Source organism: Triticum aestivum, chromosome 4B (genome assembly GCF_018294505.1).
Source record: "Triticum aestivum cultivar Chinese Spring chromosome 4B, IWGSC CS RefSeq v2.1, whole genome shotgun sequence".
Classification (NCBI taxonomy): Eukaryota; Viridiplantae; Streptophyta; class Magnoliopsida; order Poales; family Poaceae; genus Triticum; species Triticum aestivum.
The window spans coordinates 626906332-626926629 of NC_057804.1; positions in this window are offsets into that span (position 1 = coordinate 626906332).

Consider the following 20298-nt stretch of genomic DNA (forward strand, 5'->3'; position numbering starts at 1 on the left):
TTGGATGCCATGATCAATTTGATACTTGATAATTTTTTGAGATATGGAGGTAGTAATATTAAAGTCATGCTAGTTGAGGTGATTATGAAAAATGCTTGTGTTGAAGTTTGTGATTCCCGTAGCATGCACGTATGGTGAACCGCTTTGTGATGAAGTTGGAGCACAATTTTATTTATTGATTGTCTTCCTTATGAGTGGCGGTCGGGGACGAGCGATGGTCTTTTCCTACCAATCTATCCCCCTAGGAGCATGTGCATAGTGCTTGGTTTTTGATGACTTCTAGATTTTTGCAATAAGTATATGAGTTCTTTTGACTAATGTTGAGTCCATGGATTATACGCACCCTCAGCCTTCCACCATTGCTAGTCTCTCTTGTGCCGCGCAAGTTTCGCCGGTACCATACACCCACCATATACCTTCCTCAAAACAGCCACCATACCTACCTATTATGGCATTTCCATAGCCATTCCGAGATATATTGCCATGCAACTTTCCACCGTTCCGTTCATATGACACACATTACTTTTGTCATATTGCTCTTTGCATGATCATGTAGTTGACATTGTATTTGTGGCAAGGCCACCTTCATAATTTTCATACATGTCGCTCTTGATTCATTGCATATACTGGTACACCGCCGGAGGCATTCATATAGAGTGATATCTTGTTAGTTGTAATTCTTGAGTTGTAAATCCATAAAAGTGTGATGATCTTCATTATTAGAGCATTGTCCCAGTAAGGAAAGGATGATGGAGACTATGATTCCCCCACAAGTCGGGATGAGATTTCGGACTTTACAAAAAAAAAGGCCAAAAAAGAAAGGCCAAAAGAAAAAAAAGAAAAAGAAAAAAAGAGAAAAAAGGGGAAAAATAAAATGAGAGAAAAAGAGAGAAGGGACAATGCTACTATCTTTTTTTCCACACTTGTGCTTCAAAGTAGCACCGTGATCTTCATGATAGAGAGTCTCCTATGTTGTCACTTTCATATACTAGTGGGAATTTTTCATTATAGAACTTGGCGTGTATATTCGAATGATGGGCTTCCTCAAAAATTCCCTAGGTCTTCGTGAGCAAGCAAGTTGGATGCACACCCACTTAGTTTCTTTTGTGGAGCTTTCATATATTTGTAGCTCTAGTGCATCCGTTGCATGGCAATCCCTACCCACTCACATTGATATCTATTAATGGGCATCTCCATAGCCCGTTGATACGCCTAGTTGATGTGAGACTATCTTCTCCTTTTTTTCTTCTCCACAACCACCATTCTACTCCACATATAGTGCTATGTCCATGGCTCACGCTCATGTATTGCGTGAAAGTTGAAAAAAGTTTGAGCTTACTAAAGTGTGAAAAAATTGCTTGGCTTGCCATCGGGGTTGTGCATGATTAAATACTTTGTGTGATGAACATAGAGCAACAGCCAGACTATATGTTTTTGTAGGGATAACTTTCTTTGGCCATGTTATTTTGAGAAGACATGATTACTTTCATTAGTATGCTTGAAGTATCACTATTTCTTATGTCAATATGAACTTTTATTTTGAATCATTTGGATATGAACATTCATGCCACAATAAAGAAGATTACATTGAGAATTATGCTAGGTAGCATTCCACATCAAAAATTCTGTTTTTATCATTTACCTACTCGAGGACGAGCAGGAATTAAGCTTGGGGATGCTTGATACGTCTCCAACGTATCTATAATTTTTATTTGTTCCATGCTATTATATTACCCCTTTTGGATGTTTTTGGGCTTTATTTTACACATTTATATCATTTTTTGGGACTAACCTAATACCCGGAGGCCCAGCGCATATTGCTGTTTTATTGCCTGTTTCAGTATTTCGAAGAAAAGGAATATCAAACGGAATCCAAACGGAATGAAACCTTCGGCAGCATGATTTTTGGGAAGATTATGACCCAGGAGACTTGGAGTTGAAGTAAAGGGAGCATCAAGGAAGCCATGAGACAGGGGGCGTGCCCACCCCCCTGGGCGCGCCCTACCCTCTCATGGGCCCCTCGAGGCTCCCCCGACCGACTTCTTTCGCCTATATAAGCCTACGTACCCTAAAAACATCCATAACGAAGATAGATCGGGAGTTCCACCGCCGCAAGCCTCTGTAGCCACCAAAAACATCTCGGGAGCCCGTTCCGGCACCCTGTCGGAGGGGGAATGAGGGAGTCCCGGATTAGGGGGTGTCCGGATGACCAGACTATAACCTTTGGCCGGACTCCTCGACTATGAAGATACAAGATTGAAGACTTCGTCCCGTGTCCGGATGGGACTTTCCTTGGCGTGGAAGGCAAGCTTGGCGATACGGATATGTAGATCTCCTACCATTGTAACCGACTCTGTGTAACCCTAGCCCTCTCCAGTGTCTATATAAACCGGAGGGTTTTAGTCCGTAGGACTAACAACAATCATACCATAGGCTAGCTTCTAGGGTTTAGCCTCTTTGATCTCGTGGTAGATCTACTCTTGTACTACCCATATCATCAATATTAATCAAGCAGGAGTAGGGTTTTACCTCCATCGAGAGGGCCCGAACCTGGGTAAAAACATCGTCTCCCTTGTCTCCTGTTACCATCCGCCTAGACGCACAGTTCGGGACCCCTGCCCGAGATCTGTCGGTTTTGACACCGACATTGGTGCTTTCATTGAGAGTTCCTTTGTGTTGTCATCTTTAGGCCCGATGGCTTCTCCGATCATCAACAACGATGCGGTCCAGGGTGAGGCTTTTCTCCCCGGACAGATCTTTGTATTCGGCGGCCTTGCACTGCGGGCCAATTCGCTTGGCCATCTGGAGCAGATCGAAGGCTATGCCCCTGGCCATCAGGTCAGGTTTGGAAGTTTGAACTACATGGCTGACGTCCGCGGAGACTTGATCTTCGACGGGTTCGAGCCACAGCCGAGCGCGCCGCACTATCACGGTGGGCATGATCTAGCTCTACCGCCGAACAGTGCCCAGGAGGCCGCCCAAGTGTCCGCTCCGACCCTTAGCTTGGAGCCGACGGCACCAATCGAGGACGGGTGGCTGGACACCGCCTCGGGGGCTGCAATCTATACGGCAATCAAGACGAACACCAGCCTTGTCCTTTACGAAGCTCGTGACTCCAAGGTGCCGGACTCCTCTCCAGATTCCGAACCTTCCGTGCCCCTGCCGATCGAACCCGATTGTGCGCCGATCATGGAGTTCGCCGCTGCGGACATCTTTCAGCACTCGCCCTTCGACGACATTCTGAATTCACTCAAGTCTCTCTCTTTATCAGGAGAGCCCTGGCCGGACTATGGTCAGCGAGGATGGGATGCGGATGACGAAGAAATTCTAAGCCCACCCACCACCCACTTCGTAGCCACTGTTGATGATTTAACCGACATGCTCGACTTCGACTCCAAAGACATCGACGATATGGACGACGATGCAGGAGACGAACAGGAATCAGCGCCTTTAGGGTACTGAACAACCACCTCATCTCACGATGTATACATGGTGGACACACCTAAAAGAAACGACGACGAGGAACAAAGGGGCGCAACGAGGGATGGTTCCCTCGAAAAGCAATCAAAGTGGCGGCGTAAGCGCCGCGCTAAACCCCACCTCGACAGAGACCCAGCCACAAAGCAGGGCAAACCAGCGGACGACGAACATGCCATCGAGCAACCGTCTGACAGGGTAACTTAGGTAAACAAACCGAACAACCCATCCCCGGCGAAGATAATAGTCCGGACGACCTCATGCCGAACAAGTTGCTAGAGCATAAGAACCTCCACAAAAGGCTCGTCGCCACTACGCGTAGCCTGAAAAAGCAGAAGCAGAAGCTCAAAATAGCGAAAGATGCACTCAGAATTAGATGGGGCAAAGTACTCAACACCGCAGACAAATACGGCGACAGTCGCCACACAAAGAGCTATCCGAAGCGAAAATTACTACCGGAATTTGATGAGGAGGCCTTAGAGCCCCCGCAATCAAAAAATAAGGAAGACACCCGGTCGGATAAACAACCCCATGGCCAACATAGAGCGGCAAGGGGCGCCGCATTCAAGCCGGCACGCGATCCGCACAAGGATTCGCATCAAAAAGACGGCCCAACCAGATCTATCTACGGGCCAAGAAAGCAAGCTCTAGTAAGCAATGCAACGCAACAAGTATCCGAACATCACGGCACACCCAAATATAGGGGTGCCGCACACCCCCTATGTTTCACCGATGAGGTGCTGGACCATGAATTTCCAGCAGGATTCAAGCCCGTAAACATAGAGGCATACGACGGAACAACAGACCCTGGAGTCTGGATTGAGGATTATATCCTCCACATACACATGGCCAGAGGAGATGACCTCCACGCCATAAAATACTTACCCCTCAAGCTCAAAGGGCCAGCCCGGCATTGGCTTAAAAGCCTTCCCGAAAACACCATCGAAAGTTGGGAAGAGCTCGAGGACGCTTTTCGGGCAAATTTTCAAGGGACCTATGTCCGACCTCCGGATGCAGATGATCTAAGTCATATAACTCAACAACCCGGAGAGTCAGCCCGGAAACTCTGGAACAGATTTCTTACTAAAAAGAATGAGATAGTCGACTGTCCGAATGTCGAAGCCTTAGCAGCTTTCAAACACAGCGTTCAAGACGAATGGCTCGCCAGACACCTCGGCCAAGAAAATCCAAGAACAATGGCTGCATTAACAAGCCTCATGACCCGCTTTTGCACAGGAGAGGATAGCTGGTTGGCAAGAAGCAGCACCAGCGACCCAAGTACATCCGAAGTTCGGGATGGAAACGGGAAACCGCGACGTAGCAAGGACCCACGCTGGACCAAGGGAAACAGCCCGAAGAGCACGGCAGTCAACGCCGGATTCAAAAGCTCTCGGCAGAATCAGAAAAAGCTGCCCCTCAAGGATAACAGGGACGAGCTATCTAACCTAAACAAAATCTTGGACAAAATATGCCAAATCCACAGTACTCCTGGGAAGCCTGCAAACCATACCCACAGAGATTGTTGGGTCTTCAAGCAATCCAGCAAACTCAACACCGAACACAAGGGGCTCGACATACCAAGCGAGGACGACGACGAACCCCACAAGTAGAGCACCGGAGAACAAAAGAAGTTCCCACAAGAAGTCAAAACAGTAAACCCGCTTCACGTGACAAAAGGGAAAAACAGAGTGGCACCTATAGAGATACGCGCCCTACGGCCTGTCCCAGAGGAGTCCCGCCACTGGTTGTTACAACCAATCACCTTAGACCATCAGGATTACTCTAGAAGTATCCGGAACGCAGGCTGGACTGCCTTGGTATTGGATCCGATAATTGACGGACTCCACTTTACACAAGTCCTAATGGACGGCGGCAGTGATCTAAACCTGCTATACCAGGACACAATCCACAAAATGGGGATAAACCCCACAAAAATTCGCCATGGCAACACTCCCTTTCAAGGGGTAACGCTAGGCCCAGATACCCATTGTACGAGTTCTCTCCTGCTAGAAGTTATGTTCGGCTTCCCCGACAACTTCCGCCGTGAAAGGCTAACCTTTCACATCGCCCCATTTACAAGTAGCTATCAAGCACTACTGGGACGCGAAGCTTTCGCCTGCTTTAACGCAATACCGCATTATGCATCCCTTACGCTTAAAATGCCCGGTCCGCGAGGCATCATCTCATTAAAGGGAAATATCGAGTGTTCCTCGAGCGCGGAAGACTGTGCGGCTGCCTTGACAGCCACACACTAAACCAGCTTTACTAGTCAAAGCACCTAAACAGGTCGTTCAGACCCCGGACATGGCTAGACGAGTCCGGCGTAAACATACAAAGGCTTACTAGCCGCATACCCCCGTACAAGGAGCTCCGCGCGTATACAACAAGAGATAATAAACCTCAATTCTACCCATTTTCTGAATTATACCTTGTTTATTTAATATAACATAGATTTTCGCACGATTGTTTTCAACTAAGTTCCTCTCTTTTACAGATGAACACCATGCTACACCCGTCCAGGATACGGCACAACGGAGACACGGGCGCAAACGTGCAGTAGGGACCCATTCCAAGGATTCTTTTCAGATTAAGACCCTGCGTAAACCTTTTTTACTGTCTCTTGTTGATAACATCCCCCGCTTTCTCTTTATAACCGAGGAGGAGGCTGGCGTCTTGGCATGTGGCCACGTCAGAATTTTGCGCGTACCTAGACACCAGGGGCTTCTCACCAAGGGCGTTGTTCAGCCCGTTTTCATAAAGACCGAATACCTTAGGGAGTGTTTGGCGTCGCGAGTTTGGCCTTATATGCATCAACTCCAAATCATGTCTTTGGTCAAATGTTGGGTTTGCCCGGCTCCTGTGTTTTGCTGCCTTACGTTCCGCTCTATCGGCTAAGGCGGCACCAGGAGAACTACTGCGATTGTGCCCCGGTTCGTCCAGGCGAGCACCTCAGTAGAGAAAGCCAAAAACTAACTGTCATGATATAGCGCGGGACTGGTCAACCACTCGATGACCCGCCGGAATCTTTAGGATTCCTCCACATTAACGAAGGGCCGTTTCCCGGTCAGGCACACACGCGCCCCGAATTCGGGTGAGTGCGGTGCCCCTAGGGGCTATATAGTAGCCCCACTATCAAACTCCTATGGCTAAGTGAAAGTGATAAAGCATTATAGTCCGGTTGCCTAGTTCTCTGCGCTATCACCTCCTTTATAGGACCAAGACGTTGGATCAAGTGTGAAAATGCACCTTTTGCGAACACCCCCGCATTATATGCGTGGGGGCTGAAGCCAAAGACTGCCATCTTTTAGGTTATATACACATATACATTAACGGCCGCACATCAGGTATTCTAATTCTTGAAAGCACAAGTATAAAAAGCTTTTATATTCCATCGAAACGTTGTTTTACAATAATACATGTTATTCGAACATAACATCCTTCGAGCACTGCGTCTCTATTAAACGAGCACTCTGCAGAACTTCCTGAAAATAGTGCTCGGCAGGTACTCGACTTTCGTCTGAATCTTGGGATGCAACAACACTGGCCTTCATCTCCGCCCAGTATGTCTTGACACGGGCAAGAGCCATCTGTGCACCCTCTATGCACGCCGACCTCTTCATTGCATTAATATGCGGCACCACACTGAGGAACTGCTGCACCAAGCTAAAATAACTCTCCGGCTCGGGCCTTTTCGGCCACAGATGACTCACGACATACTTCATGGCGAGTCCGGATAACCTATTCAGCTCCGCCCATGCGGCCAAACGATCGGTTAATTGAAGTGGGCGCTCTGGATTGTGGAACTGGGACCAAAAAAGCTTGTCCACTTCGTGGTCCTTCTGATCGCGGAAGTGTTCGGCCGCGTCCGGGCACTCGCTGCCAAGTCCAGATAAGTGTTCGCTGCACTCCACTGCCGGTCCAACGGAGTGTATTTCGGATCCCCGAACTTCATCGGCAGCATAAAGGGCTTTCCAGCCGTGATATCTCTGGCCTGACGTAGCTCCTCCTTCATAGCTCTCATCGCAGAGCGAGTATCCTTGGCCTCGGTAGTGACCTTTTCTAGGTCCTTCTGTGCCACCCGATCTTCTTTTTCAAGAAGCTTGCAGAGGTCGGCAGCATTCTTCAACTTTACGGCCATCTCGGCCATTTCCTTCTTACTTTGGCAGTGAGCAGCCTGTTCGGCTTTCAGCTCTTCAGCCGCCTTTAAGGCAGCCGCTTGTTGACAAGCACGATGTCAGCATCTGCCACGTCAAGTTAGCGCTTTAGTTCGGCAAATTCATCAGTCCGGCTAGCCACCGAACACTTCACCACCTGCATAGGAAAGGCGACATATCATACCTAGGATTATGATCCTCAGCGCGCCGTCGTTTTTTGACAACGCACCGAGTCTCAGGGGCTACTATCTATACAGGGCGCATCTTATATGCGGATCTGTCAAAAGGTACATCATTTCGCGTACCTCAAAACCTGTCAGTAAACTCCTGACGGCCTCGTACAACCCACTCTCCGTGGATGAAATCCTTCTAATCACCGTATCCATCAACGCACGGTGTTCTTATGAGATAGACGCTCGCCCGAGCAGATACTTCAGCTCCTCTGACCATGCACCGGACGGTGCCGAACTCGTCTGATGGCCTTTTTCGAAGGCCGGACATGGAGGGCCTTGGGGTGCCCTACGACTGCCTTCCGGCCCTACCGGATTTGGAGAAACCCTTCGTGACGACACCTCGGGGTCGCCTGCCTCACAAAGTGGTACGGCAGGGGGAGGCATTCCACTCTCCATCATCTCCGGACGAAGATCCCCTAAAGATGAGCTCTGCTGAGAAGGGCTGAGATCCGAACTACAAGGTAAAACTTCGGTTATCTTCCTCAGAATTAAAACAGGGATGTCTCTCATTTTAAAACCTCCCTCTTTACTTACGGCTCGGTGGAGAGCTGATCCCCTTAGGGGTGCAATGCGACCGGGGCACCCCCCGGCGCCGGACCCTCTGACAAAGATTTCTTCCCTCGCTTTGAGGCCGTGGCCTCCGGGTCTTCAGAGGCGGTCCTCTTCTTCCCCTGGTTAGAGGAATTCTCGATTCCTCCTTTCCTGACAGCCTCCTTCGGGGAGGCAGTAGCTTCCTTGTTCCCCTCTTCGCCTTCTTCCAAAGGCGCAACCTCCAGCATCCTGGTTAACACGGGATCCGGCATGGTCTCAGGGAGGGGGGCGGACACCTGATTAGCTTTGCTTTTGCTATCCACTCCTGTTTAAGGGACAACTCTTTTAAGGGCGATTTTATGATAAATATACGAATAGCGAGTCCGAGTACAGGGCTACTTATTTGAGTATCCAGACGATTGCAGCTCAGACCTGCGTCCTCGGGTGAATCCGGACACGTTGCTTGTGATCCGAAGAACAATTTGTACATCTCCATGGGCGTTGCGCCCACAAAATGTTGGAGGGCTTGTGGTCCTTCCGGATTAAACTCCCACAGGCGGAGGGGGCGACATTTGCAGGGCAGGATGCGGCGAATCAACATAACCTGTGTCACTACGGCCAGATTGATATCTCTTTCTAGGAGATCTCGTACGCGGCCCTGCAACAAGGGCACGTCCTTGGACGGCCCCCAGTTAAGCCCTTTATTGACCCATGACGCTAGCTATGGTGGGGGACCCGAGCGAAAGGCAGGTGGCGCCACCCATTTGGTGCCCCTGGGAGCTATGATATAAAACCACTCTCGTTGCCATAAGCTGAACTCCTCTTGAAAAGAGCCCTCGGGCCATGGAGCGTCGGCATTCTTGCTTATAACAGCACCTCTGCACTCTGCGTGCTGCCCCTCGATCATCTTCGGCTCTACTTTGAAGGTATTAAGCCACAATCCGAAGTGAGGAGTAATACGAAGGAAGGCCTCGCACACGACAATGAACGAAGAGATATGGAGGATGGACTCCGGAGCTAAGTCGTGAAATTCCATCCCATAATAAAACATGAGCCCCCTCACGAAGGGGTCCATCGGGAAGCCTAGCCCCCGAAGAAAGTGAGACGCGAACACCACGCTCTCACCAGGCTTGGGAGTGGGAACAACCTGCCCTTGAGCAGGCAGCCTGTGCGAGATTTCGCCGGTTAGATACCTGGCATCTCTTAGCTTTTGCATGTCTTCTTCCGTAACGGAGGAAGGCATCCACCGGCCTTGAAGGTCGGAGCCGGACATCATCGAAGGTCCGAAGCGCCTGAGTCTGGAGCTTTAGGTGTTGGAACTCAAGGCGAGAGGCGGATTTGATTGAAGATTGAGAGAAAGGAGTCGAGCCTTGGTCTCTTTATAAAGAGGTTGAATACCAAGAGCCCTCCCCGTGACCGTTTGGGACTCGCCTTCGATTGAGGAGACATACCAACAGGCACGATTGGGTTACCCATGCCCATATTAATGAGAATCCCGGAATAAGGGGACACGATCTCTGCTTTGACAAGACATGCCAAGGAAACCGCCTCGCTAAACGCGCTGAGGTGGGACAGTAAAACGATTCGGATAAAGGCTTGGCCGTGGCATGATGTCACGCTACAGAATACATCAGCAGATTAGCTTTATACAAACATTATTCTCTCTATGGTGGTATGTGGAACTTATTTTGCAGAGCCGGACACTATCCTTGTGTTCAAAATCTTCTATAAAGTATTAGGAGGAGGAACCCGCCTTGCAATGCCGAAGACAATCTGCACGCCGGACTCGTCGTCATTGAAGCCTGGTTCAGGGGCTACTGAGGGAGTCCCGGATTAGGGGGTGTCCGGATGACCGGACTATAACCTTTGGCCGGAATCCTGGACTATGAAGATACAAGATTGAAGACTTTGTCCCGTGTCCGGATGGGACTTTCCTTGGCGTGGAAGGCAAGCTTGGTGATACGGATATGTAGATCTCCTCCCATTGTACCCAACTCTGTGTAACCCTAGCCCTCTCCGGTGTCTATATAAACCGGAGGGTTTTAGTCCGTAGGACGAACAACAATCATACCATAGGCTAGCTTCTAGGGTTTAGCCTCTTTGATCTCGTGGTAGATCTACTCTTGTACTACCCATATCATCAATATTAATCAAGCAGGAGTAGGGTTTTACCTCCATCGAGAGGGCCTGAACCTGGGTAAAAACATCGTGTCCCTTGTCTCATGTTACCATCCGCCTAGATGCACAGTTCGGGACCCCCTACCCGAGATCTGCCGGTTTTGACACCGACAGGGAACCCATCACCGGTGGCCATCTTCATCATCCCGGCGCTCTCCATGACGAGGAGGGAGTAGTTCACTCTTGGGGCTGAGGGTATGTACCAGTAGCTATGTGTTTGATCTCTCTCTCTCTCTCTTGTGTTCTCTCTATGTCACGATTTTGATGTATCGTGAGCTTTTCTATTATAGTTGGATCTTATGGTGTTTCTCCCCCTCTACTCTCTTGTAATGAATTGAGTTTTCCTCTTGAAGTTATCTTATCGGATTGAGTCTTTAAGGATTTGAGAACACTTGATGTATGTCTTGCTGTGCTTATCTGTGGTGAGAATGGGGTATCACGTTCCACTTGATGTATGTTTTGGTGATCTTCCTCCCATGAACCTATGCATAGGGGTTGGCACACGTTTTCTCTTGACTCTCCGGTAGAAACTTTGGGGCACTCTTTGAAGTACTTTGTGTTGGTTGAATAGATGAATCTGAGATTGTGTGATGCATATCGTATAATCATGCCCACGGATACTTGAGGTGACAATGGAGTATCTAGGTGACATTAGGGTTTTGGTTGATTTGTGTCTTAAGGTGTTATTCTAGTACGAACTCTTGAATAGATTGATCCGAAGGAATAACTTTGAGGTGATTTCGTACCCTACCATAATCTCTTTGTTTGTTCTACGCTATTAGTGGCTTTGGAGTGACTCTTTGTTGCATGTTGAGGGATTGTTATATGATCTATCTATGTTATTATTGTTGAGAGAACTTGCACTAGTGAAAGTATGAACCCTATGCCTTGCTACCTATCATTGCAATACTGTTACGCTCACTTTTATCATTAGTTACCTTGCTGTTTTTATATTTTCAGATTACAAATACCTATATCTACCATCCATATTGCACTTGTATCACCATCTCTTCGCCAAACTAGTGCACCTATACAACTTACCATTGTATTGGGTGTGTTGGGGACACAAGAGACTCTTTGTTATTTGGTTGCAGGGTTGCTTGAGAGAGACCATCTTCATCCTACGCCTCCTACGGATTGATAAACCTTAGGTCATCCACTTGAGGGAAATTTTCTACTGTCCTACAAACCTGTGCACTTGCAGGCCCAACAACGTCTACAAGAAGAAGGTTGTGTAGTAGACATCGATCACCTACATCACAAGTACCACTTTGCTCCACTTGGGAGCCGTTATTTTCGTCAAACTCCACATCACACGTCTCCTCAATGAGTCTGGTGGACTTGTTGAGAACACGGTAAGCATGAGAGTTTGTAGCATAACCAACAAATATGCCCTCATAAGCTCTAGCCTCAAATTTAGACAAACAAACACCTTTCTTGAGAATGAAACACTTACACACGAACACCCGGAAGTACTTGAGGTTGGGCTTGTTACCGGTAAGTATTTCATAAGGAGTCTTGTTCAAGCCTTTGCGGAGATAGAGCCGATTGGATGCATGACATGCTGGGTTGGCTTCGGCCAAAAAGTTGTGTGGAGACTTGAACTCTGCCATCATGGTCCTTGCCGCATCCATCAATGTCCGGTTCTTATTCTTCCGCGACACCATTTTGTTGAGGGGTATAAGGTGCAGAATATTGATGCTTGATCCCCTCATCACTAAGAAACTCATCCGAGGTGTAGTTCTTGAACTCGGTGCCATTGTCACTTGTTATTATCAAGATCTTTGCATCATGTTGACGTTGAGCTTCATTTGCAAAGTTGATGACGGTTTGTTGAGTCTCACTCTTCCTCTTGAAGAAATATACCCAAGTGTATCTTGAATAATCATCCACAATCACCAAGCAATACTTTCTACCTCCAAGACTATCAAAGGACGGAGGCCCAAAGAGATCCATGTGAAGGAGCTCCAAGGGTCTCTTCGAGTAGATGATAGTCGTTGGAGGGTGGGCCTTCTCATGAAGCTTTCCTTCGATACAAGCATTGCAAGCACGATCTCTGGCAAAACTAACGTTTGTTAGTCCACGGACATGGTCCCCCTTGAGAGGACTTTGCAAAGATCTCATATTGACGTGGGCTAAATGGCGATGCCAAAGCCATCCCACATCAACTTTAGCCATTAGGCATGTCGCGGTCTTACTGGGTCGCTCTGGAAAGTTAATCACATAAAGACCGTTCTCGACATGCCCAACGAAGGCTACTTTAAGAGTCTTGCTCCACAAGAGGGCCACGATATCAATATCAAAGAAAGTAGCAAAGCCCATGAGTGCAAGTTGAAGAACGGAAAGTAGATTGTAAGCAAGGGACTCAACAAGCATGACTTTCTCGATCGTTAGATCATGAGAAATGACAACCTTGCCAAGACCCAATACCTTAGAAGACGAGGCATCACCCCACTCGACGTTGGTGGGCATAGAAGGAATCTTGTGCACGTCCACCACCAAGTCCTTGCTTCCGGTCATATGATTTGTTGCTCCACTATCGAGCAACCATGACCCCCCACTGGAAGCAAACACCTACAAGAGATCAATGATTGGTTTTAGGTATCCATTTTGTAATGGGTCCTTTGATGTTAGTAACAAGGGTCTTAGGAACCCAAATAGACCATTCGATGTACTCATAAGGAGAACCAACAAATTTGCATAAACATGCCCATCACTACCACGGCACAACACATAAGAAGGATTAAAGTCGTCGGCTTTGTTGGGAGGGGTGGCATTGCCCTTTTTGACATCACCACCCTTCACATTGTTCTTCTTCTCCTTGGGAGCACCCTCTCCCTCCTTCACAAAAGTTTGCTTGAGAGGAGGAGGTCGTTTGGCCTTGTCGTTCTTCTCCTTGTTCTTGGACTTGGGTGTGAACCCAAGTCCCTCCTTGGCCACAACTTCCTTTTGATTGCTCAAAAGGTCATTGAGGTTCTTCTCACCTTGTATGCACGTAACAAGGCCTTTCTCAAGTTGCTCCTTCAACTTGGCATTCTCCTCCACAAGATGCACATGCTCACAACACGGGTTAGTGGCATTTGCATTATCAATTAATACCATATGAGGAAAGGTGGATTTTTCTTTGGTTAGCTTCACTTGGAGTTGATCATGAGACTCCTTGAGGCTAGCATGAGCACCCTTCAAGACCTTGTGGGACTTGTCGAGTATATCAAATTCCTCCTTGAGTCTAGCATGGTCAACGCCAAGTTTAGCCTTCTCGGAAGTTAGCACACAAGATACAACAAGAGCATGATCAAGATCTTTCTTTAACTTAGCATGGTCATCGTTGTGTGACTCCTCAAGAGCCAAACAATGCCCACGCTCTTCCTCAATAGCATTAGAGAGATCCGATATCTCATCGGCATAGTCACGACTATGACCTTCCATCTTAGAGATGGTTTCTTCATGAGCCTCGATCATGTCATTGGCTTCACCAAGTTGTTCCAAGAGAGCAACTAAGTGCTTCTTGGATTTGCCCTTCAACTTACTCATAAAAGACTCAAATTCATGTACTTCCTCATTAGACCCCTCACTTATTTCATCAATGCCATCCGTCAAGGAGGGATTAGTAATGATGGTCGTTTTGAAGTTGGGGGTTACCTTGTTGGTGGCTTTAGCCATGAGACACTTGGCGGTGATGTTCTCATTGGGCGAGTCAAAGAGGGACACCCGTGGAGTTGTGGCAATGGCAACAGAGGCCATGGCCATGGCTTCACTATCTTCATCATCATCGTCGTCCTCATGGTATTCTTGTGGAACCACTAACCCTCGAGTAGGAGTCTTTTTGGTGAAGTTGTTCTTGTTTGGGAAGGAATTGGCTTTGTCTTTTCGGATGAGCTTGCCACCATTGTCTTCCCGCTTCTCATAAGGGCAATCCACAACAAAATGGCTCACATTGCCACAATTGTAACATGTTCTCACATGTTGCCTACCTTTGAACCCACTTGAGTTGTTCTTGTTGAAGTTGGGCCTTGTGTTCTTGTTGCTCCAAATTTGCCTTGAAGCAAGAGCCATGTGCTCATGATAATCATATTTTGTATCTTCGGGGTTGGTCTCCTCATCTTCCTCTTCTTCCTCTTCTTCCACAATAACCTTGGCCTTCAAGGCAAGGTTGGACTTCTTTGCTCTTTGAGAACGCAACACCGCATTGCCGGCGGTCTTGTCCAAGATCCTCATTGCCACAAACTCATCCAACACTTCATTTGAGGTCAAGGAGTGGAAGCCCGGTTGAGGGAGTCCCGGATTAGGGAGTGTCCGGATAGCCGGACTATAACCTTTAGCCAGACTCCTGGACTATGAAGATACAAGATTGAAGACTCCATCCCGTGTCCGGATGGGACTTTCCTTGGCGTGGAAGGCAAGCTTGGCGATACGGACATGTAGATCTCCTCCCATTGTAACCGACTCTGTGTAACCCTATCCCTCTCCGTTGTCTATATAAACCGGAGGGTTTTAGTCCGTAGGACGAACAACAATCATACCATAGGCTAGCTTCTAGGGTTTAGCCTCTCTGACCTCATGGTAGATCTACTCTTGTACTACCCATATCATCAATATTAATCAAGAAAGAGTAGGGTTTTACCTCCATCGAGAGGGCCCGAACCTGAGTAAAAACATTGTGTCCCTTGTCTCCTGTTACCATCCGCCTAGATGCACAGTTCGGGACCCCCTACCCGAGATCCGCCGGTTTTGACACCGACATTGGTGCTTTCATTGAGAGTTCCGATGTGCCGTCGCCATCAGGAAGGATGCCTCATCCCGTCTTTAAAGACGACACTGTTGCTAAAGGAGCTTTGGCTATCGGTCAAACTCTTCGGCAAAGCGGTTTTCTTATGACCGCCTGTTCGGCCGCCGTGCCGACGATGACTTCTCAGGTCATTGAAAGCAATCTCCACGTCAACTCGGAACTCGCTGAGCAGCTAGATCCGATGGAGCTCTCTTCCTTAAACGAGCTCTTGGATCGCATCGCCGCCCTGGGAGTCGCTACAGACTACGATCAGATTGGGCTTAAACCCGATCTAAGAGAGATTAACTCTCCCCAGGTCACCCACCATGTTGCAGTGGTGGAGGAACAATGCGGCAAGCCTCCATCTGTCTTAAGGACTAGTTATGTCCGGATTCCCGATCCCTCCAAGACGGATACCCGTGGAGGGGAGGACGTCACTCAAGCCCTGAACCTAAAGTCAGGCAGCAGGCTAGATTCATTGGACGATATCCAAGAACCCAAGCTTCCGAGTTCGGAAACCCCTTGGCCCTTGAGTCTCAGATCGGGCGAGGTTTCGGATTTAATTCCACCCGCCCACCCAAATATAAGGGATTAATCCCAAATTCGGCAAGATCCCGCAGAAACAGTACACCATTACTGGGCCAGATTCCTCCTGGTTATGAACAGGATAGAGGACTGCCGCGAGGAGGATGCAATTTCATTCTTCTGCAATAATTGCACGGACAAGGGAATCCTCAACGCCATAAGTCACCGTGAAATTACACGCTTCGCCGACTTGTCATCCATAGTACGAAAGTACTGTGCGATGGAAAGCGCATGGAAAACCGAAATAAAATTTGGGGACAATCCGGCCCTAAATACAACTCTAGTCCGAAATAAAACAGTGCATTATCGCCAGGCACCTGGGTTAAACACCAAAAAGCAAAAACCCTCTATAGGGCATGGAACCGTACTGGAGGGATGGCTCAATGGACCCTGTAAAATTCATACTACAGAGGGCGCCACACCAACTCATAGCCTTAGAGCATGTTGGATACTCCGGCAGGTGGCCAGAAGTGGCGAGGAGCTTCTAACTCTAGAATTCACAGAGCACCAGTCCAGGGATACCAGTACGGTGTTAACAGTCTTCGAGACTTCTGCATCAAATAATATGCGGAAACGAACACTCCGCAGCCTTGCTGAAGTCTACCAAGTAGCAACAATAAACCCATGGAGTGACACGGCTATTACCTTTAATGCCAGTGATGAACCTAAATTCCAAACAGCCCGAGCACCAGCCACATTGGTCCTCAGTCCAATAGTGGACGGCTTTCGCCTTACCAAGGTACTCATGGACGGTGGCAGCGGATTGAACCTTATTTATGAGGAAACCCTTCGAAAAATGGAAATAGACTGGAGCCGCATTGAGCGAAGCAACACAATCTTTAGAGGAATAATCCCCAGCCGGGAAACATGCTGTACAGGAAAAATCACACTGGATGTGGTGTTCGGCACGCCGGATAATTATAGGTCCGAAGAGGTCACTTTTCAAGTGGCCCTGTTCAGCAGCGGATACCATGCTCTATTAGGGCGAGAGGCATTCACAATTTTTCAAGCTATACCCCATTACGGGTACATGAAGCTCAAAATGCCCGAACCCAACGGAATCATCACTCTTGCTAGTGACCCGGACATAGCACTCCGCGCCGAAAATAAGACAGCCGCACTGGCCCTTGAGGCACTATCCGAAGCCCTAGCGGCCGAGGAACTGACTGCGCTGCGCTCCACGGTGAATAGGGACGACGTGATACTCGATAAAAGATCCAAGTCCACCTCCTTTAAACCGGCGGATGAAATAGTCAAATTCCAAGTCCATCCAACGGACCCTACAAAAACGGCCTCCATCGGGGCGCAATTAAATCCTGATGTAGACGCCGCACTACGAGAATTCCTACACGAAAATTGGGACATTTTTGCCTGGCACCCTTCAGACATGCCAGGAATCCCATGCAGGCTGGCCGAACAGTCTAAACATCCTAAAAGGATTCAAGCCTGTCAAGCAGGCTCTTCGGTGTTTCTTCGAACCCAAGAGACAAGCCATGGGAGAGGAGCTAGCCAAACTACTGGAGGCCGGATTCATCAGAGACATAAAACATCCGGGCTGGCTAGCAAACCTGGTGATGGTACCAAAGAAGGACAAATCCTGGCGCCTATGCGTCGATTTCAAGGACCTCAACAAGGCTTGCCCAAAGGATCCCTTCCCCCTCCCCCGCATCGATCAAATTATCGACGCCACCGCAGGACACGATTCATTGTGTTTCCTCGATGCATACTCTGGCTACCATCAAATTAAGATGGCAGAGACAAACCAAGCCACAACGGCATTCATCACCCCATACAGCCCATTCTGCTTCAACACAATGCCCTTTGGGCTCAAAAACGCCGGCGCAACATATCAGCGGATGATTCAGACATGTCTGGCAAACTAGATCGGAAAAACAGTGGAGGCATACGTAGATGACGTGGTCATCAAAACCAAGCATGTCAAAACTCTAGTAGACGACTTAAGGCTCACATTTGATAACCTCCGGATATATGACATCAAGCTTAACCCGGTAAAATGCGTTTTCGGTGTACCAGCCGGAAAGCTCTTGGGCTTCATTGTATCCGGTAGAGGAATTGAAGCAAACCCGGCCAAGATCCGAGCTCTGTCACAATTGGATATCCCAAAAGACCTCAAACAAATACAAAAATTGACTGGATGTGTGGCGGCTACCGGATTTACACCATTCTTTATGGTATACGGCGCAGAGGCAGTTCTGCCCTGCGACATAATTCATGACTCACCTCGCGTGCGCATGTACGAAGAAAGAGTAGCCGAACTCGATCGGTAGGACAGTTTGGACGCCTTGGAGGAGGAGCGCGACGTGGCAAAAGCCCGTTCCGCATTCTATCAACAGCAGGCTCGAAGATATCAAAGCAGAGAAGTACGGGCCAAAACTTACAATGTTGGTGAGTTAGTTCTACGCCTGTCGGACAAGAAAAAGGACAAACTCAAGCCCAAATGGGAAGGTCCCTTCATCATTGACCAAGTCCTGACTGGTGGGGCGTACCGTCTGCGACATGCATCGGATAACCGACTCGAGCCGAACCCATGGAACGCAACTCGTCTCCGAAGATTCTACGCCTAGCGCCGGACTCTGTGTTCATCTCCTTCCTTTGTCTATTTTTTACATATTAGTTGTCTTATATTTCTCTCCTTCTCCCTCCTTTTCTCTTACAGCCTTTAAGGGCTCGTTCGCGCCTTATTCGCAAACAATTGACGCGCTATCCACGCTCATTATACCTGGGGGCTTCTTTAATAGAAGCTTGTTTATACGGGCCTCATGCCCAACACATGTGTCTCACTTCCGCATTTACCTTTTATTCACCATTATATGCATCGATATGACTTAAGTTTTGGCCAAGCTAGGTTGCCTGGCTCATGTGCTTACCCCTACGTTCCCGATTGTTCGGCTAGGTGGTAAAGGGAGCACCTCTGCGATTGTTACTGCCGGGTCAGCCAGATATGTACCTCAGACTGGGTGAGGCCGAAAGCTAGCGTTCTTAAGGGAATATTCGGTCGGTGAACTAAAGATGATTTCCCACCTTTTTATTTATCCGCCCTCAGATGCTTTTCTGCTTTTTTCGCAGTCCGGACATGCACTTTAGGGCATGCCTCCCAGGGAAAGGAACCCCTAACGGAACTATTCTCCCTGGAAGATGTTTCTTACTAACCATGTAATATAACATAACTAGTTGGGCACTTGTCTGTTCAAGCACTAATGACCCCTACGCCTGGTCTCCACGCATGCCCCGGTTCTTACATAATCGTGAGGGTATTCGGACACACTCCGGACTCTCGGGTCCCGAGGTTGAAGCGAAAAGGTCCGCCATGACAAACGATCTACAATCCGGCTAGAAGGCATTTTACATGTCATCTTAAATTACATAGTCAATTTGACTGGGTATATTCCTCTTCAATACCATCCAACAGGCTGTCTAGTTTACAGTCCTGTTGGGAATATCTGGCGGCCAACTCTACCTGGCCGTACACTAAACTCACATGTATCTCCTTCCCATCAGGCCCCACAGGTCCGACCTCGGCCATGTGGTTTGGGTCAGCCTTCGTGTACCGCGTCTTCACCATCGCCCAGGCCTCCCTGGCGCCTTGACGGCAGGCCGATATCTTCCATAATCGGAAGCGCCGCCGCGCTCCCTTCAGCTTCTCTGCAAGCTCTCCAAGGCCTTCGGGCATGGAGACGGACGGCCAAAAGGTCTGGGCGACGCCTTGCATTACCTGCCGAACTCGTTCGTGCAATTGTGAGAGCTCGGGAAGAAGGTCACCCATAGAACCGGGCATTTCCTCTGCAGGCCGACCTGTCAGCATACCTACAGACATAACTCTGTCAATCGCCTTCCTCGCCGAACTCTTTTTCGAAGTTCGTTCAAGCACTTACTAAAAATGTTGCGTCGAAGCCGCCGATTCTCCTTCACGGAGTCCGAGAGCTGAGCACGAACGTCCTTTAGTTCCTCGCCCAGCTGGGTGTTTGCATCTTGGAGATTATTCTTCTCTTGCCTCACCCTCGTAAGCAAGCTCTCGCCGGCCTTTAACCGGCGCAAGAGTTGTTGCTTGTCCGGATCCACTCCGGCGCCATCTGCAATATTATCGTCAGATTTGCACACATGCCGCACTTCACAAACATACTTATCTTTCGAAGCATATATTACCAGAGGGGGTCTCCTTGGCCTCCCCTGCCGCGGCTAGTGCGGCCTCAAGTTGGGCTTTGCACTCTTCCAGCTCCTGGGGCAGTTGGGTATTCTTTTCTGTAAGATCCTGCATAACAAATGATCCTTAAATCAGTTATTCTAACTGTTTCAAGTCTCGGGGGCTACTGACATACATAACCATCAAATTTTCTCACCCATATGTCTTTTA